Source organism: Erpetoichthys calabaricus, chromosome 11, assembly GCF_900747795.2.
Source record: "Erpetoichthys calabaricus chromosome 11, fErpCal1.3, whole genome shotgun sequence".
Taxonomy (NCBI): Eukaryota; Metazoa; Chordata; class Cladistia; order Polypteriformes; family Polypteridae; genus Erpetoichthys; species Erpetoichthys calabaricus.
In genome coordinates, this window is record NC_041404.2 from 27,534,259 (window position 1) to 27,552,182 (window position 17,924).

The 17,924-nt window shown below is 37.5% G+C and overlaps 2 protein-coding genes across 2 annotated transcripts in view; one reads left to right on the top strand and one right to left on the bottom strand.

Moving 5' to 3' along the window:
* pitx1 (paired-like homeodomain 1) overlaps positions 1 to 17,924 on the bottom strand; it is a 554,834-nt gene that overhangs the window by 245,135 nt on the left and 291,775 nt on the right. The window lies entirely within an intron of this gene.
* Positions 1 to 17,924, top strand: part of sec24a (SEC24 homolog A, COPII coat complex component) — a 73,204-nt gene that overhangs the window by 5,538 nt on the left and 49,742 nt on the right. The window contains 1 exon segment of the mRNA XM_028812852.2: positions 8,085 to 8,597. The gene's annotated coding sequence lies outside the window, so the exon portion shown is untranslated.

The window sequence follows — 17,924 nt, forward strand, 5'->3', positions numbered from 1 at the left end:
TCTGCTTCAGTTTACTGGTCTCGCTGGTTACGATTTTGAACCCTTATTGCTTATTTTAGTCTTAAACAGCTGTATTCTTGGTTTTTAATTGTTCCTAATTAGCAATAACATGCAAATGACAAAAGAGACCAGCATTTCTCCATTTAGCTTGTTACCATTTACACCTGTGTGTAATCATGCACTATTGGGTTTAATTAAATACTTGGAAGGAAAGTGAACAGAAAAAAGTGAAGGATGGAGAATTACTCCTCCATTTTAGCCTTCAAATCATTTGGATGATATCCTTAGAAAGGGGAAGAAAATCTAGGATATGAGAATTACCAGACACAGCAGAGTTAAAGCACTAATAAGCCATGAAATTAAATTATTGGTAAGAATTGCTTTCTAATTAAACAACCTGGTTAGAACAAAAACCTGCAACCACTGCGGCCCTCCAGGACTGTGATTGAGGACCCCTGGTGTAAAAGAATGTTAAAAAGAGAGGATAGGAAAGGGAATCATGTTTTTCAAATACGCTGGAATTATTTGAACATGCAACAGAAGTGTTAGGTTGCAGATAAGTATATTTTATCCACCTTAACTTTTTAAAAAAAGCTTTTTTTTATTAAATGCCCAATGAGAGACCAATCGGCAGATTCGGTGTTCTGTGCAAAATTAATTTAAACAGAAAAAACAGCTGGTTAAGGCAGGGGTCCTCAATCACAGTCCTGGAGGGCCGCAGTGGCTGCAGGTTTTAGTTCTAACCTGGTTGCTTAATTAGAAAGCAATTCTTGCCAATAATTTAATTTCATGGCTTGTCAGTGTTTTAACTCTGTTATGTCAGGTAATTCTTATATCCTGGATTTTCTTTCCCTTTCTAAGGATATCATCTAAATGATTTGAATGTTAAATGGACGAATAATTCCCATTCCTTCACTTTTTCCTCTTCAATTTCCTTCCAAGTATTTAATTTAACCCAATAGTGCATGATTACACACAGGTGTAAATGGTAACAAGCTAAATGGAGAAATGCTGGTCTGTTTTGTCATTTGCATGTTATAGATACTTTATTAATTCCAAGGGGAAATTCACAATTAGTTAAGTATATTTTTAATTAATTATTTAATATTAGTTATTGCTAATTAAGAGTAATTAAAAACCAATAATACGGCTGTTTAAGACTAAAATAAGCAATAAGAGTTCAAAATCTTAACGAGCGAGACAACTAAAGTGAAACAGAAGTGTTACTTGAGCAATAAGTGCTTCTTATTAAGCAGTTGGGTTGGAGCAAAAACCTGCAGCCACTGCGGCCCTCCAGGACTGTGATTGAGGACCCCTGGGTTAAGGCATAAAGATCTTTTAAGCATTTGAAGTTGGCAAAATTTAATTTTGCTTGTATCATTGCACGGGGTGCTTTGTTAAATTTATCCTTTCAATAAAATAGATACAAACAGGTTGGTCAGATCTGCAGAAATTTCAAAATTATAAACAGATTATCACCAGTTTCCTTGGAGAATGTTATCCTAACATGGATTTAAACAGTGTTCAGATTTGTGCTGTCATGTGGTAGACATGAGTTTAGCACTATTATTTAGTAATCTTCTTGCTGACGCTATCTACAGGCAGTAAATCAATAAATCAAGGGTCATTTCTTGCATGAAATTTATATGTGAGTGATTTGGAGTGGATGAAGTCACCAACATTTTGAGGTTAAAAAGAAAAGCTTGTCCAGCAGTAAGGTAGATAGTGTGAAAATATGAATCATTAAAAAATAATAACTTTTTACTGTATAATTTAGTTGTTTTATAAGTGGTAATTGACAATGTATTGTAATTTAAGAATTATGTTTGTTTTACCTCACAGAATATTTGTATACAGTATTGAATTTATCAAGTGAATCCTTATCACATCTACTTAGTCCAGTTCATTGTTTAAGTCCAAAGCCTGTTCTGGCAGCATTTCAGCACAAGACAGAAACTAGCCTTGGACTGGCTACGTGGGGCAAACTCCTACACATTTGCAAATTTCGTGGGTCAAGTTTATAGTTGCCTAATAACTCTTGCAGTTATTCATGTTTGTTTTTGCAAACAAAACTAAAGCACCATGAGGAAGTAGGAAAAAAAAACTCAAATGCAAAGAGAACATGCATACTCAACATAGACCAGGTCTTTATTTGAATGTACAAGTCTGTGGCCATGCTGACAGTGTCACTGTACCACTCTAAAAAAATTAATTTCTTCCCCAAAATGCCTCATTTTTGAGACTGGTTCTTATATTTTGGATACTGCATTTTAACAGTAGTTGATGAGATTTTAGTTTGTGCTAGGGAAGTCCTACACTATGATTTTTGGATGTTGGCTTACACAGTGAATGCTTGAAGAGATTTCTTTGAACAAAAGTGGCAAGTGTGGATGTGGCATGTTTGGATAAAACTGCTGATAGGAGGGAACAGGCAAGAGCAGTGTTTTTTACTTGCTACTTAAATGCTTATTTTGTACATGTTTAAAGTTTTGTAAATTAGAAACTTTTTAGTCAAGACACTAGTAATTTCATTTTCATTACTAGTTTCATTGAATCTTTTCTCTTTAAGGTCCTGTGGTTGCTTTATTGCTTTTAAACTTATTTTGGCCATTATGGTTAAGTTCTTTCTGTGCTCAAAGTGAATACCATTAATAATTCCATTTATTATGGAAAAATTGCTAATTACTTACAAGTTTGGTTACCATTACATTTATTTTTTCTTTAGGCAAATTCTCTTAATCCTGAATAACTCATAACACTTTAAAAAGCTGTGCATTGCAGGTGCTGGGTTTTTCTATTTCTTTACTAGTTGGCATAATGAAGTAAGCTCTCAAGAAAACCAATTCAGTTCACATTTATTATCCCAAAAAGGAAATTGGGTTTGTCAACAGGTGTTTTATAGAGAGACAGACACACAACATTAGAAATTGTTAAAACAGGAATATTGCCATTACACTTTGTACAAATAAACAACATATTGAACGTAATAGTTATTATATAACATCAGGTAATACATATCACATATAAAAATTAGTCCATTATTAAGATGTGACCAGTAATAGAAAAGAGAGAGAATTGTTAAGCCTGTGGTTGTTTATTAAAGTAAAACGTATTTGGAAGATTAATATGAGTTGGCATTAAGGAGTATTTGAACCAGTGTCTTTTTTTAATTTTAATTTTTTTATTTTAATTTTTTTTTTTTTTTTTTTTTGTGGAAGAGTTTTTTCTGAGACAGTACACTTTGCTTTCAATTTTTTTTTTTTTATTTATCCAAATGTAAATCTTCTATACCAAGTCAGCAGAACATTGTAGACCAACTCAATACAAAAAAAAAGAAAATCTGACCATGTTAAGTTTCAAGCTGCAAAGAGGTGCATTTCTAAGACAGAAGTGGTGGTGTGGCCCCTCTTGCAGAGTGCTTTTGTGTTTTGATTAAAAGTCAGTTTTTGGGGTGGGGAAGTCGATTGTATTTTCTGAATTTTCCATTAGAGTACAGTAATCCCTCCTCCATCGCGGGGGTTGCGTTCCAGAGCCACCCGCGAAATAAGAAAATCCGCGAAGTAGAAACCATATGTTTACATGGTTATTTTTATATTGTCATGCTTGGGTCACAGATTTGCTCAGAAACACAGGAGGTTGTAGAGAGACAGGAACGTTATTCAAACACTGCAAACAAACATTTGTCTCTTTTTCAAAAGTTTTAAACTGTGCTCCATGACAAGACAGAGGTGACAGTTCCGTCTCACAATTAAAAGAATGCAAACATATCTTCCTCTTCAAAGGAGTGCGTGTCAGGAGAAGATAATGTCAGAGAGATAGAGAAAAGCAAACAAATCAATAGGGCTGTTTGGCTTTTAAGTATGCGAAGCACCACGGCACAAAGCCGGTGCACAAAGCTGTTGAAGGCGGCAGCTCACACCCCCTCCGTCAGGAGCAGAGAGAGAGAGAGAGAGACAGAGAAAAACAAACAAGCAAAAATCAATACGTGCCCTTCGAGCTTTTAAGTATGCGAAGCACCGTGCAGCATGTCGTTTCAGGAAGCAGCTGCACAGAAGGTAGCAACGTGAAGATAATCTTTCAGCATTTTTAGACGAGCGTCCGTATCGTCTAGGTGTGCGAACAGCCCCCCTGCTCAATCCCCCTACGTCAGGATAAGAGAAAGTCCGCGCAAGAGAGAGAGAGAGAGAGAAAAATAAGTTGGGTAGCTTCTCAGCCATCTGCCAATAGCGTCCCTTGTATGAAATCAACTGGGCAAACCAACTGAGGAAGCATGTACCAGAAATTAAAAGACCCATTGTCCTCAGAAATCCGCGAAACAGCAAAAAATCCGCGATATATATTTAAATATGCTTACATATAAAATCCGCGATGGAGTGAAGCCGCGAAAGGCGAAGCGCGATATAGCGAGGGATTACTGTAGTGCACACAGCAATAACTGGGCTTGGACAGGATACCAGCCATTAGCCATCCTGTTGGTTAGACATGCAAGTAAGAATTTCACTTAAGTCTGTACACGTGACAGTAGTACTACTACTACTACTACTACTACTACTACTACTACTGTGTTCCACTGTATAGAGCCATTTGACATTAATCTATTTGTCCAAGATACAGGTCTGGTACATAGGACAAAACCACATACATTTGGGGAAAACTACATAGGCAAGAGGAAGAATGTGCTACACTCACACAGTTAGGGATCAAAAATGTTTTTGGACCCAGGAATTTGAAGCTATGAGGCAGAATCGGCAGCACTATTAACCACACTGCTGTTGTATCATTTTCTGTGTAATATAATTATATTAAGTAGAAATTCTTATTTTTTATTAACTCTCACCATCTTACAAACACTTTTCAACGAGTTGTCAATATTGCTTTACATGGAAGAAGGTTGATTCCATATAATTTGGAAAGTGCTTAAACCTAACGCAAAGACTTGTAAGAAATCCAAACATCACTTAAGGCTAAAACAATTCTATCTGTTGATGAAGGTATTAGATGGGTTTTTATAAACCATTTTTATTTTGAAATTCTACATTCCCAAATCCAAAAAGGTTGGGACGCTGTGTAAAATATAGATTAAAACAGAATGCAATGATTTGCAAATCTCATAAACACATATTTGATTCAACATCTGGTATATTTTCTGTGTTCTATTGTGAAAGTGAAACATTTTACTATTTCATGAAAAATATTAGCTAATTTTGAATTTGATGGCAGCAAAAGTCTCAAAGTTGGGACGGGGCAACAAAAGGCTGGAAAAGTAATTGGTACTAAAAAGAAACAGCTGGAGGAACATTTTGCAACTGTTGTTAATAGGATATTAACTGTTGCTTACCAAGGATATTCATGGAAACAACATATTTAAGGAACATCTATCTTATTAATTTGCTTAAAATCAAAGCATTAAAGTAAAAACAATATAAAAATATTGAAAGCAACAATGCAAGTATGAGTAAACTATTTCACAGTGGCCTACAGGATTTATTTTGTAAAGAGTTGCACAAAGATCATCAAAAACTGTTGTAATAATCGTAACAAACAGACCTTAATGTAAACAAGACGTGATTCCAAGGGAAATAAAATACTAATCAGAATTGAGCAACGTGGCATGGATAAACATTTAAATGCTCTGTTATAAGCAAGAACAAAAATCTAACACATTGTACTATTGTAAGTGTTCAAATCCAGACTTCAAGTTATGTCAAATTCTGCACAAGAAGGGAAAAAAAAAATCAATTATAGCATTTAATGTGCACAGCTGGCAGTCTATCGTACTAGGCAACATGTAGCCAGATGTATCATATCTCTATCTCTTCCTCTATCTCTGTAGGCAACCATGAGTATGGGGAACAGTTAGATGTCTCACTTAGTATCTAATTTGTAAACCAATCTTATGCCTCATGAAAGCAGAGCTCAAAGTAGGGATGGTGATTTTGAATTGCAAACAGCCATGGTGCTCTCATTCAATTGATATGACGAAGAGTAAGTCTCTGATTACGATAAACTGCTATGGTCATGAAAGTAAGAATTGGACAATTTTCATTCTATATAAACAATTTTACACCCTATCAAAAGGAGGTGAAAAGAACTGCCGTTAAGTGAGTTGATACCGAAAAGCCTCCGGGGGTGCAGATTTCAGCATTTAACACACCCAAATCAATAAATCTGCATAATGACCCCAGTAGAAGCATGCAGCATCCACTGCCTCACTGCATGTCTTAAATGAGTAACTAAAGGATGTTAATGTTACTGTCTAATTTGAAACACTAAAATGCCATGCCAGAATAGCTGCAGTATTTTAACATGCAGTATATCCATAGACCTCAATGCTTATCTAGACTCTCTTCACTGTTATGGCCTATAGTACAATAGTCAAAATGACTGATTATCGTAGCAGACAGAAGCTCTCCTCAAACACATGGAAGTAGGTGACTCTTTTGTTGCAGCACTTTTTAAAATATACAAATTAATCATTAACTTTACTTTCATTAACCTTAATGGTTTAAACTTAACGAACCAGTGGATTTGGGTATGGGTATTTAGGAAGAAGCTCTTTAGGTGTAGCCTTTGCAGTGGAGGATTTCACTGCTATTCACTACAGACCTTTTAATGGGTGGTTGTCAAATGAGCATACGCGTCTGGCCTGGTGAGACTAGTGTATATGACATAGTGAGTGCGTAAACTCTCAAGGTATGTTTTTTGTAAAGTGATTTGAAATACAGTAATGTCAGCTTATGTATTGTTAAAACAAAAATTAAGGTATTACTGTAGATGATGAATTTTACGCAAATGTGCTTAGACTTCAGTAATACAATTACACAATGCTCAAAATTAAGGAAATGTTTTAAAGCACACATCATCCATCCATTTTCCAACCCGCTGAATCCGAGCACAGGGTCACGGGGGTCTGCTGGAGCCAATCCCAGCCAACACAGGGCACAAGGCAAGAACCAATCCCGGGCAGGGTGCCAACCCACCGCAGTAAAGCACACATCAGACCTCGATTAATGAAATATTCAAGTGGAAAATCTTTTCTGAGTAATAATGTGTAATTCATTGAGAACAAAATGATGTAACAATAGTCAGTGGGAACCAAAATCGCCAATCCATTGAGAGTTGGATTCAACATCACACCAAAAATCAAAGTCACAAACTTAAACCACAAGCTGATAAATGTTACATAAATTTTATCATTGCAACTCGTAATGCGGCAGCGTCTAATGCATTATGTATAACGTCTCCAGTTTTAATTGGATTCTGGTTTGGGGAATATTCAGGCCAGTCAAAGGCATCAGTGTCTTCATTATCCAGGAACTGCCTACACACTGTGGCCACATGAGGCTGATCATTGTCCTGCACCAGGAGGGACCCAAGACCCACTGCACCAGTGTAAGATCTGACAATGGCTCTGAGGATTTCATCCTGGTACCTAACAGCTGTCAGGGTACTGTTGTCTTGCACACGAAGGGCTGTGTAACCCTCTAAGGATATGCCTCCCCAGGCCTCCAACAATGAGTCTTTTTCTGATATTTTGGTCAGAAACATGCACATCAGTAGCCAGCTGGAGGTCATTTTGTAGAGCTCTAGCAATGTTCCTTCCTTCTTGCACAAAGGGATAGATGCCAGTCCTGCTGCTAGATTGATGCTCTTCTACGGCCCTGTCTAGTTCTCCTCATGTAATGGCCTGTCTCCTTGTATCTCTTCTGTGCTTTTGAGACTTTGCTGGAAGGTACAGCAAATGTTCTTGCAACAGCACAGATGGATGTGCCAACCCTAAGTAAATAGACTACCTGTGCAACAAGGACAGCAGTAAAATGCTTAATTGATTTGGTGTTAGACCTGTGATGATTGTGTTCACTTATATATAATTTTTTTTTTTTCTTTTTGAGTGGCGTTTTTAGGAAAGATTCAGCTGGTTACAGATTAATAATCAAATATGTGCATATTTTTCAGATTATTATTTAAGTTTCATTTTATTTTAATCTGTGTTTAGGGAGACTAATTTTAAGAAAAACAAGGCTAAATACTGTGTATAGGTTATACAAGGTTATGTTTGACATTGTCACATTCTTGTCTTTCAGGTCCCATGCAAAATCCAGTAATAAATCAACTTCCAAGTCAGGGGTTAAATGTTTCCCAAGGGTCATATCCACAGATGATTTCAACAAAGGCACCCCACCAGTTGGCACCTGCACAGTATAACTATGTTCCTCCACAGAATCCTCCTACTGTGAATATGTATCAAAGACCTATACAGACGAACATTGCCAGACCTCCTTTGGACCCTTTTAAACAAGTCCTTGCCCATCAGGATAGTTCTGTGTCAAGACTGCCTCCCCAGCCTCCAAGTGTAACTGCTCCAGCAATGCCCTCAAATAATTTATATGCTAGCTCACAAATCTTGCCACCATCAAACTGGCACTATGGCAACAGTTCTTCAAGTAGTCAGCTGTCAAATTTTCAAGCTAATCATGTCACATCATGGTCTGGCCCTGCACGAACACCACCCCTTGGGATGGGATATTCAAAGACATCAGCGCAACAGAACAGCATTCCAGGAAATCGTACAACCCAGAGCAACTATGTACCACCAGGTAGGACCTGTCTACATTCCTGCATGAAGTTTTCACCAGTTGATTTTATATATATATAATATAATGTGTTTGTGTGTATGTATGTATGTATAGGTTTCTGGTTTTCTACAAAAGAACGTTCCCTGATCATTGTATGAAACCACTTTTTCTGTATGCAGTTCATTAAACTGTTACCTGCCAGAACCAAAAACAAAAGGTTTGGAAAGGGACATCTTTATCTCTAAACACAGTCTGTCTTTTGCTAAAGGGTGGAGTGGTGGCTCTGAGGCTAAGGTTCTGCGCTGGTATCCCAAAGGTTGCCGGTTCAAATCCCCGTCACTGCCAAAAAAAGATCCTACTCTGCTGGGCCCTGGAGCAAGGCCCTTAACCTGTAATTGCTCCAGGGGCGCTGTACAATGGCTGACCCTGCGCTCTGACCCCAAGGGGTATGCGAAAACTAACAAATTCCTAATACAAGAAATTATATAAGGCGAAATAAAGAACAAAAAAAAACCAAAACATATTAACGGTCAACCAGTGTGCCACTGTCAAATAACCTAACTGTGGCTTGTGAAAGTACACTTCAGTTCAAGGTAGTGCTGGGTGGCATGACCAGAATTCTATATCACGGTATTTTTCAAAATTAGACCGGTTTCACGGTATTGGGACGGTATTTTTTCCCCATGCATGAGTGGATGTTAACCACATTTTCCACTGCAATTACTGGCTAAGAATAACCTATTCCACTGTCATGAGAATTGTACATTGTACAAAAAAACATTTTAATGTGCACACAAGTATTAATACAGGTTTGCATGGCCCCATAAAGTGATAGTTTTCAAGGGGGTGGCACTAATGAAGAGAAGGAATCACATTGCATGACAGATGCAGTTAAAATATAGAGCCTTTTATTGAACAAAGTTTGTAAACAGCTTAAACTAAAATTTTGACAACATGTTTTCAACCATCCAAAGAGGCATTTAGACTTAGTAAAATGTCCATAGGTGCTTGTCAAAAGTTGTTTTGTACTGAACATGTCTTAGAAAAGGAATAAATAGTAAATATTTTTTGTAAACCAACTACACTTTGTTAATGTTAACAATCTCTGTCCACTGACACGTTAAAGTGACTTTTTAAACAACTTTACCATCATTAAACTGCATAATATTTGAACTAATAAATAATAACAATACAATAAATAATAGTGCAACTTCCTGTAATAATACTATTACTTCCAAGACTTCAAAGCCCAGGTGCATCACACAGTATTGACCAAATAAAAATAAAATAAAACAAGTGCAACTTGATGATGACATCTTTACCAACTGAACCATCATTAAGGCAAACTGCATTAATATGGACCTTGCTTCAAGCTAAGCTATATACATAAATAATAAAACTGCAACTTGCATTTATAATGCTATTTGTGGTATAGCCCTACGGAATATTAGGGCCACGGTGAAGAAAAAAAAAAAAACTGTCGAGATTAAAGTCGACATTTCCACTTTATTCTCAGTTTATTTTGTCATTAAAGTAGAATGCCGTAAACTAAACTTATCCTAAAATCAATGTTTAATTTACTAGATTTTCTCAAACTCCGTCATAAATTAATGTAGCACATTAAATGTTTTGTGTTAAGTGTTCCCCAACCCAGTTCTTAATCACTATGTGCTTCTTAAACTGACTTCCTCTGCACTAAGAGGAGGCGACGGCAGCGATTGCCGCACAGAATACATTCACTTCATGATATTCCTGCTCTCTGAAAATGTAGAATGCTAAAATAAATTTTGATGATGAAATGCATTAAAGCAGGTATTAAACATACACGGTAGTGCTGCTCCCTTGCAGCAAGGGGTTCCCAGGTGTACGTTCAGTGTAGAGAACTTTATGGCAGGTATCGCACAGGTTTAACTTAAATATTGTGTAAATATTGGATTTGTGATCTGGTGGTCAGAGACACGAACACAGAATTCAATGGATGTTCTTCTGAGCGGGCCTTCTTTATTGCATGCGTACTGTCTCTGTCCGACGTACCAAACCCGCAGTTCCTATCTTTCCTTTTTCTTTCTCCAGATAACCAATCACCACACAATAAACATCTTTGTGAAATTAGACCTAGTTATAAACTTAGACCACGGAGTGTCAGAACTTTAAAAAAATCTTCGTTATACCTGTTTAATTACACCATCCATTCAGGGTTGCACCCATCCCAGCAAGCATTGTGTGCGAGGCAGGAGCAAATCCTGAATGTGGCGCCAGCACATTGCAGGGTGAATACGAGCAATACTTACACTAGCAGGGTCAATATAGCCTTATAAAACTCCACATCCTACATGACTTTGAAAAAAACTGAAGCACGCCGAGTAAACCCACCAGAAATACATGCAAATTCAAGGCAGGAAACACCAGGGACACCCTTGCGGCGACGCAGCAGTGCGCCCTCAACGCCACCGTGCCCCCACATGATTAATACATGCTTTAAATGCATTTCATCATGAAAATGATATCAAGTATTTATCTTCGCATTCTAAATGTTCAGGGAGCAGGAATATCATGAAATTAATGTATTCTGTGTGGTGATTGCTGTCTGCGCCTCCTCTTAGTGCAAGAAGACGTCGGTTTAAGAAGCATGTAGCGATTAACATGGCTCGGTGATCACTTAACACAAAGCATTTAATGTGCTGCATAACTTATGATGGGGTTTGAGAAAATCTAGTAAATTAAATATTCATTTTAAGATTTTTAGTTTACGATGTTCTACTTTAATGACAAATTACGAGAATAAAGTCAATATGTTGACTTTAATCTCTACGTAAACTGCGAGAATAAAGTATTATTACACAGTACCCAGGTACATTACACAGTACAGGTAGTCCCCAGGTTACGGACATCCGACCTACGACATACGAACGGGGCCGCAGCTGCGACGCGTGTGCCTCAGTACCTGCTGCTCCATCATCTTTGGCCTGCGGACGCTGCAAGTGGTGGCTGGACGGGGGCAATTTCGCTGCTTGCGCAGTGTAGTGTCCCTCGGGTGGCTCCCGGCGGCAGCGGTTTCACTGCCCGCCCACCACACACGGCTGCCCCGTTTGTTCTAGGTGTGTGGCTGGTAATGCTGCAAGCGGTGATCCGGTTGTGGCTGAACGGGGCGGCGGGGGGTAGCATTGTAGTGTGCCTTGGATGGCTGCGTGCTGATTGGGGCGCAGGGAGCATACTGTAGTGGAGGTGACTGTGAGGTGGGCTGGTGATGAACTGCCCCTCGCTGCCCCCAGTCATTCTCAATAGCAAGCCTGCTTGTACTGTTACGCACATAGCAGGAAGTTGTCTCTTGTCAGTACAGGGTGATCCAGATCTAATTATGCAGATCCAGATTGTCTGGATGACTTTGATTTATGCAGAGACGATTCCAGTTCGGCGCGAAGACGATTCTTCATGTCGTCAGTTCGCACACTTCTTGGTGGTCCGGGATTTTTCGGGTGATTTTCTATTTAATAAACTGAATAAGTTATAGCGTAATGAAAATTGCATAATTAGATCTGGACCACCCTATACATCGGACGTGTTGATGACTGGTACCTTCCTGCTGTGATAGCTGTGCAGAAGAGCTCATCTTAACCTTTTATCATCACCCTTCAACAATGTCTCTGAAACACAAATCTGATGCAAGTGCTGGCGATATAGTAAAGAAGAGAAAAACCATCACCATTGAAAATAAAGAAGAAATAATAAAAAAGGTCAGAAAGAGGTGAAACTCCATCATTCATTGGCAGAGCACTTGGTTACAGTCGGTCATGAATAGCATTTGTTAAAATAGTGCACCTGTTCCAACTTACATACAAATTTAACTTAAGTACAAACCTACAGTCCCTATCTCGTACGTAACCCGGGGACTGCCTGTATTGGAAAAAAAAAAATAAAACAAGTACAACTTGGCTTGCATTATTATCCAGTAGTATAGAAACAGTATTCACACATTTGAACATAATGGTCCACATCCGACCTTTTAAAACCAAAGTGTCTACAGACAACAGACACTGCTCATTTTTTCGGCAAAAGTTTCTTTGTCATCATGTTCAACTTTATCGTCTGCTACAGCTTCAATTTCAGAATGTTCTCTGTCCATTTTCACCGTTCAGTACCTCCACTAATGCATGTACTCCGTTGCATTTGTGTTTAGTGGTGCAGCAGTGAAAAAGGTCCCCCCTTAAACAGTTTTCCGCTGCGCCATGTTCCGAACGTTGTTTAGGCTATTTAAACCGGTGTTTTGCGGTGCATGAAAAATCCATATCATAACAAAAATAAAAAACGTTTTTTGGTATGAACCAGTATTCCGCCCAGCACTAGTTCAAGGAGTGTGCAAAGTTTAACGTGTAAATTTTATACATGGAAATCAAAAAGCAATGCTACTAACATGGAATTGGGAGGATAGGTTATAGAGTGTTGCAGTGTTTTTAGTCTTCTTAAACTGTAACAAGTATGTGGAATTTTTGTGCCTTCTGTGGCTCTGTAGAAGCAGTAGATTCTATCCATACATTACCATATTCCCATAGATGGTGCACTTCTAATGTTAGCACTGCTTTGGAAGAAACCCCAGATAAAGTTGCTCATAACCTTCAGCTCCTCTGCTGACATGCATTCTGTAGGCAGTTTGCCTAATTTGGAGGTATCCTCACAGGTGGTGCAGTGGTAGTGCTGCTGCTTTGCAGTAAGGAGACTGTGGAAGATTGTGGGTTCGCTTCCCGGTTCCTCCCTGTGTGGATAGCTCTTTGAGTACTGAGAAAAGCGTTATATAAATTAATGAATTATTATTATTATTATTATTAATTCCAACAAAATGTTAACTGCCATATGTACTGTAAATCTGTCCTGAAGTCTATCCATGCTAACTCCAATCAATTTGAAAATGTCTTTGTTTTGGTAATTCATCGACATTGGAATAGTGTTTTCAAACACAGGAAATTGCTTTGACAACTCTCTCCAAAGTGTATAAAATGCAGTATAAAATTTCTACAAATGTAAGTATGATTGGATTGTCAAGAGTGCTTTTATACATGTGCTTTGAACAACAGGGAGGGGGGGCATTGGGCCCTTGATGGTGGAGTAAATGCAGTATTATGGAGAACTAGGGTGTCCCTTTTGAGATTAAACCATGACATGCCACTATACTCTGTTTTCAAAGCAGAAACTGAAGTTCAGTACACTTACTGGCCCTTTTTAAACCCTGCATACAACACAAGCTAGGAGCAACAACATACCTTGGTAAGTTAAAATGGTTTGGAGTCCCCCAAGGACAGAACATAGTGGAAATGGACATTGTTCATAGTTCACAATATTGTTTCATTTCACCCATTCTTTTGTGGACAATGCTAAAATGTACATGTGCAGCCTGTAAATGTCAATGCTTTATATAATGCGTAGTTAAATGTAAACCACATTTCGGTGTATATTACTTTTGATCTGAACCCCCGAAAACTATGTGATGGTAAGATTACAGATCAAAGAGTTGCATTCAAATCTGATTGAAACTACCATTTTTACAGAATGTCCTACAGGATGAAATTTATTCTCAATTTCTATTACTCCTACTAATTTCCTCTTTCATTTCAAAATAATGGTTTCCTGTACAAATTTTGTTCCAATGACTATCAAAAAAGCTTCAGTCAGCTAGTAGGAATTTAAGAAAAGCAGAAATTGATCAGTGTTTTAGTGACAGGCAATTGTATGTAGCATATTCAAGAGTAAGGGGCTCTAGTGAACTAATAGCCCCAAGTATAAAAAAACAAAAAAAACAAATTTGTATACAGAAATGTACGTATTTACATAGTACAGTATCATAAGAGCATCAGTGTACATCTACTGAGCTGTTGCCATAATAACCAAGGCCTGTTCTTTTTGGAAGTTTCTGGAACAAAGCCGGATAACACAGCTAGTGTATCATTTTTCACAAATGGATAAGACTTTTGACCCTGAGCCTCAGAAAAAACTCAGTCATTGGAAAAATTGTGAACTGATGTTTCTCATTTAGAAAGGTAAATTAAGTACTGGTCACTGATGTTTCTCATTTAGAAAGGTAAATTAAGTACTGGTCTCTGACATTTATAGCATAATTCTAGTGGTAACATGTCCAGCTGCCTTGGCCAAGTTCGCTTTTTTGTATTTTTAAAAATTTGGTGCATTGGTAATAGCTTTGTTTTGGTGATAGGTTAGCGTTCAGGTAATATTTTGAAGCCTCTGTTTATAATTAGTTTACTTTTAAGAGGTTCATGGCATCATTATCGTCGCGTACAGAATACAGTGAAATTCTGACTTGAATGTGCTAGTAAACATGAACACATCACCACTCTCTGGTACCATGTTTAATATAACCTTAGGCAGCTTTTTACATATCAATATACTAGGGGGCTTTGCCCCCTGCCTGCTTTGCTCAAAAACCTCCGTGCCTGCCCTACGCGCTAGCCTCTTTACTGTTCTGTCACTTGTGTATGGGGATGCTGATGTACAATTTAAACAGATTTTGATTTTCATGGGAATTGTTACATATGCATAATAGAACTATTTTACATTACAGCGAGTAATTAACCATATTGAAGAGTAAAACGTAATAATTTGAAAGTAAATTGTTTCATGTTGCGTTATTCATTGCGTAATATGATTTTGCTCTGTTTGGCTTTGAAATTAACATGCAAATACTTTTTAAACTTGCACTTTTACTGTAAAACTTCAGTAAAAACATTTTTTTTTTATTACATTTTTGTCAATATCGCGTTGAGTTTTGATCCTGTGTTTGGACTTTCATTGTGACAACCAGCGTATAACTGCTCGTGATTGAAATTTGTTTCTTTCTCACTATTAAATAAAATACTTTTTCTAATGTTTGGCTCTGAGATTTGTTAATTGTCTTTACAAAAGCTATTCTTACAGGAAACTAAACATTTTAATACAAAAATTAATCAATCTCTTTGGTTGTGTAATGTTATCTGCGGAAGATATACTACATTACCTTTCTTGGATACATCAGTCTTTCTACAGTAATTCGTGTGGTGGAAGACTGGACAGTGTTAACGGTGGTAGATATTTTTCGGGATGTTGTAAGTTTGATGTTTTCATCTTCAGCATGATGACCACCGTTTCAGCATAGTCTATTGATACGCATTTAACCAATATGCCATGTAAATGATTAACATTTTTGCTGTTAATTTGTTTGACTTCATCGTGCTGGGATTGCCTATGTACTCCTTTTTTTCTGTTGATAACCCTTCATGATGAAATTCTTCAATAAGATTTGGACATAATACATCTTCTTTAATTGGGAACTTTAAAGTAAGGAAAACATTAAAAATGTATAAGAGCTGAGAGAGCAGAAACTGTCTGTCAAAAGCATTCACACGAATGAGAGGTAAGATTACCATGTATGTGGTTGAATACGGTTGAGAGGAGGGCATGACTTGTGAAACGAGACTTTGGCCATGAGATTTTTTCAAGACTTGAAAAGATCTCGTCTCGTTGGAGGATTTTTCTTATATAATAGAGCTAAATTAAGAGGAGAGCAATAAAGTTAAAATAATGAGAGATTCTTGAGTGCTTGTGACTATATAGTCACCAAGTAAACATAGGTTTTCTCAAAATGCTTGTCTGCTTTAGTTTGTTTTCCTGATGCAAATTTTTGCTCTGTTCTGATGCAAGTACAGTATATTTAATAGTATGCAATTGGGCTGTCAGATTGAATGTCACTATTTAAATACAATTCAAATTTATTTCAGAAAGGTTTTATTTGAAGGCAAAAGCTGACATACAATTGTAAAAGAGCATTTGATTTTTCTTGCATTAATTTTGGCTTCGATTTACTCCAGACGCTCTGTGCAAAGCTACATTATTGTGTAGGTCTTTTTTTCCTGCACTTGCATCCATGATCAGCTATTTTCTAATTTTCATTAGCTAACTTGTTCTCTTTATTATTAAAACTTACAGCTAGACCCCTTCACAATGTAGTTTATTTTTTCAATCCCATAAGCGTACTTAGAGAAGTTTGTCTGATTTTCCGGTGGTCTGAAAGTATTGTTTTTGCATTATACAGGTCAAATCTCGTTATAGCAAATACCGAAGTAACAATTTTCTTTTTGTTGGCTCAAACAAAAGTTCATACAACCTCATATTAAATGAATTTCTGTTGGGAACCCAGCAAGTGAGCCAGAGTGAGGTGGAGGTGAACAAAGCTTGCTGGGAGGTGTAGAGGACGAAATATAGAGTGAAAATTGAGTTTGTCTATTTTTGCCTGTTTATAGTGGCTGTGGTGCTTAGGGCACTGTTAGAAAAGGAGAAAGAATTAAAAGAATTTCTTTTGTGCTTTTAACCTGTGTCCTGTGTGTGTGTCTGTTGGGTTTAAAGGAGCAACAGCGACCCCTAACGTCCACATCTGCAATATGCTGTCTCAAAGAAAGAGACAGTCTATTGTGAAATTTCAGTGTAGGCATGACATCATACATGTATTGCCGAATTCTGAGTCCGTGCTCCACCTATTTACCATGTGGGTAGGTTGTGAATGGATACTATAGTGTTCAAGTTTCATAGCGGTTCTCAAAGTTTTCTTTGAGATGAACAAAAAAAGTGAGAAATAGTGTTGGTTTACTCTGCAAGAAAAATTAACCATCCTGGAAAAAGTTGATTCCAAAATGAAGAAAAATGACATGGTGAAAGCCTTCGGAATTGCGCCCCCATCTTCATCTAATGTCTCGTTTTCTTACCTGTTTTTATTTATTTTATTTTTTAAAACAAAAGTTACATCTTGGATCTTGTTTTCATTATTTGTTCATACCTGTTTCTATAAATCAAAAAACAGTTGCATCTGATGTTGTCTCATTTTCAAATAAAATATTTTTTGCAGTTTATGAAGGTTTTCAATGAAAATGCAGATAGTTATTAATGTATAGAGAAGGCAGGTATAGTGTCAAGACTTCATTCAAAATAGGATCTGTTACTTCAGTACTCTAGCACATGAAACATGAGCAATGACACAGGGGCAATCATCCTACTTTAGCTCCCATCTTCAGATTAGAAGAACACCAGCAGCTCAAAATCATTGCTGTGGCAGACGTGGTCTAGAAAAGAAAGATCTGAAGAGTGCAAGGAAGAGCAGGTCAAAAAGCCTGTGTTAAATATTCTAAACATTGTGCGACAAGCACATTATGTGGTAAGCTTAATCCTTCAGAGGACAACCAATTACTTTGCCCTTGGTGTACTGTTTACCAGACACAGCAGAGAAGCTATGGAGCTGTCCTTGCACCACTGCCATTAGAGATGGCGAATTGCCAGCTACCCCAGTCACAATAGTATATGTATTCTCTGCATATT